Source organism: Anomaloglossus baeobatrachus, chromosome 5, assembly GCF_048569485.1.
Source record: "Anomaloglossus baeobatrachus isolate aAnoBae1 chromosome 5, aAnoBae1.hap1, whole genome shotgun sequence".
Lineage (NCBI taxonomy): Eukaryota > Metazoa > Chordata > Amphibia > Anura > Aromobatidae > Anomaloglossus > Anomaloglossus baeobatrachus.
In genome coordinates, this window is record NC_134357.1 from 289,749,778 (window position 1) to 289,752,277 (window position 2,500).

The 2,500-nt window shown below is 50.7% G+C and overlaps 6 non-coding genes across 6 annotated transcripts; 3 read left to right on the forward strand and 3 right to left on the reverse strand.

Annotated features, from left to right (window-relative positions):
- Positions 1-508: 508 nt before the first annotated feature.
- TRNAG-GCC (transfer RNA glycine (anticodon GCC)) lies at positions 509-579 on the reverse strand. Its single transcript has one exon. It is a non-coding gene; the product is annotated as a tRNA-Gly (tRNA).
- Positions 580-697: 118 nt separating this feature from the next.
- On the forward strand, positions 698-770 carry TRNAK-CUU (transfer RNA lysine (anticodon CUU)). Its single transcript has one exon. It is a non-coding gene; the product is annotated as a tRNA-Lys (tRNA).
- Positions 771-1,354: 584 nt separating this feature from the next.
- Positions 1,355-1,425, reverse strand: TRNAG-GCC (transfer RNA glycine (anticodon GCC)). The gene has a single exon. It is a non-coding gene; the product is annotated as a tRNA-Gly (tRNA).
- A 118-nt stretch (positions 1,426-1,543) lies between these two features.
- On the forward strand, positions 1,544-1,616 carry TRNAK-CUU (transfer RNA lysine (anticodon CUU)). The gene has a single exon. It is a non-coding gene; the product is annotated as a tRNA-Lys (tRNA).
- Positions 1,617-2,200: 584 nt separating this feature from the next.
- On the reverse strand, positions 2,201-2,271 carry TRNAG-GCC (transfer RNA glycine (anticodon GCC)). The gene has a single exon. It is a non-coding gene; the product is annotated as a tRNA-Gly (tRNA).
- A 118-nt stretch (positions 2,272-2,389) lies between these two features.
- Positions 2,390-2,462, forward strand: TRNAK-CUU (transfer RNA lysine (anticodon CUU)). Its single transcript has one exon. It is a non-coding gene; the product is annotated as a tRNA-Lys (tRNA).
- The last annotated feature ends 38 nt before the right edge of the window (positions 2,463-2,500 follow it).

Sequence of the window (2,500 nt, forward strand, 5' to 3'; positions counted from 1 at the left end):
TACTCCGAAACAAAAGAAGCTTCATAACCCAAGAGCAGTGTTTGCCAAAACAGTGTATGTTTCTCGGCTGTCCCTTTATTGCCCAGGTGATAATTTAATTATCTTCCAGATGATGATAATTCCATCTCCTGTGCTATACGAAGGAAACTGTGAAAGCATGCACTGTTGCTGGCTCTTGAGGACTGGAGTTGGGGATCACTGCCCCAGAGGATAAGGAGCTGGAAAGGCCCCAGAGGATTGGAAGGCAAAGAAAAGCAACCAAAGTTCAAAGTTTTAGAAAGTGAGGACCGGAAATGAGCAGAAGTTCCTGGCAAATGATAAAAAGAGGCACACTGCATTGGTCAGAAATCAGACCCCAGCCTCCCGCTTGGGAGGCGAGAATTCTACCACTGAACCGCCAACGCTTGAATACTTCAGTAACACGTCTAAAGCTCACCGAGCAAATGTTTCAGAAAGTGAAGAAAAGAGTTGCGCTGAAATTTCTGCCAACCGATGAAAAGAGCAGTCCTGCATTGGCCGGGAATCGAACCCAGGCCTCCCGCGTGGCAGGCAAGAATTCTACCACTGAACCACCAATGCTTGGATGCTTCATCAGCTTGTCTGCTACCCAACGAGCCTGGATCCAGGGTCTGACAGGCCCCTTCCCCCTGACCTTGCCATGCCACGTATAGCTCTGCTGAGTCGGTGTGGCCCAGAAGCCCGGCTAGCTCAGTCGGTAGAGCATGAGACTCTTAATCTCAGGGTCGTGGGTTCGAGCCCCACGTTGGGCGACTGCTTATGGCTTTTCCCTTTAGCATGCGCTAACCACCGTCAACCAAGCCACCCCTATGCCACGTTCCCCCCTTCTACTCCAAAACAAAAGAAGCTTCATAACCCAAGAGCAGTGTTTGCCAAAACAGTGTATGTTTCTCGGCTGTCCCATTATTGCCCAGGTGATAATTTAATTATCTTCCAGATGATGATAATTCCATCTCCTGTGCTATACGAAGGAAACTGTGAAAGCATGCACTGTTGCTGGCTCTTGAGGACTGGAGTTGGGGATCACTGCCCTAGAGGATAAGGAGCTGGAAAGGCCCCAGAGGATGGGAAGGCAAAGAAAAGCAACCAAAGTTCAAAGTTTTAGAAAGTGAGGACCGGAAATGAGCAGAAGTTCCTGGCAAATGATAAAAAGAGGCACACTGCATTGGTCAGAAATCAGACCCCAGCCTCCCGCTTGGGAGGCGAGAATTCTACCACTGAACCGCCAACGCTTGAATACTTCAGTAACACGTCTAAAGCTCACCGAGCAAATGTTTCAGAAAGTGAAGAAAAGAGTTGCGCTGAAATTTCTGCCAACCGATGAAAAGGGCAGTCCTGCATTGGCCGGGAATCGAACCCGGGCCTCCCGCGTGGCAGGCAAGAATTCTACCACTGAACCACCAATGCTTGGATGCTTCGTCAGCTTGTCTGCTACCCAACGAGCCTGGATCCAGGGTCTGACAGGCCCCTTCCCCCTGACCTTGCCATGCCACGTATAGCTCTGCTGAGTCAGTGTGGCTCAGAAGCCCGGCTAGCTCAGTCGGTAGAGCATGAGACTCTTAATCTCAGGGTTGTGGGTTCGAGCCCCACGTTGGGCGACTGCTTATGGCTTTTCCCTTTAGCATGCGCTAACCACCGTCAACCAAGCCACCCCTATGCCACGTTCCCCCCTTCTACTCCGAAACAAAAGAAGCTTCATAACCCAAGAGCAGTGTTTGCCAAAACAGTGTATGTTTCTCGGCTGTCCCATTATTGCCCAGGTGATAATTTAATTATCTTCCAGATGATGATAATTCCATCTCCTGTGCTATACGAAGGAAACTGTGAAAGCATGCACTGTTGCTGGCTCTTGAGGACTGGAGTTGGGGATCACTGCCCTAGAGGATAAGGAGCTGGAAAGGCCCCAGAGGATTGGAAGGCAAAGAAAAGCAACCAAAGTTCAAAGTTTTAGAAAGTGAGGACCGGAAATGAGCAGAAGTTCCTGGCAAATGATAAAAAGAGGCACACTGCATTGGTCAGAAATCAGACCCCAGCCTCCCGCTTGGGAGGCGAGAATTCTACCACTGAACCGCCAACGCTTGAATACTTCAGTAACACGTCTAAAGCTCACCGAGCAAATGTTTCAGAAAGTGAAGAAAAGAGTTGCGCTGAAATTTCTGCCAACCGATGAAAAGAGCAGTCCTGCATTGGCCGGGAATCGAACCCGGGCCTCCCGCGTGGCAGGCGAGAATTCTACCACTGAACCACCAATGCTTGGATGCTTCGTCAGCTTGTCTGCTACCCAACGAGCCTGGATCCAGGGTCTGACAGGCCCCTTCCCCCTGACCTTGCCATGCCACGTATAGCTCTGCTGAGTCGGTGTGGCCCAGAAGCCCGGCTAGCTCAGTCGGTAGAGCATGAGACTCTTAATCTCAGGGTCGTGGGTTCGAGCCCCACGTTGGGCGACTGCTTATGGCTTTTCCCTTTAGCATGCGCTAACCAC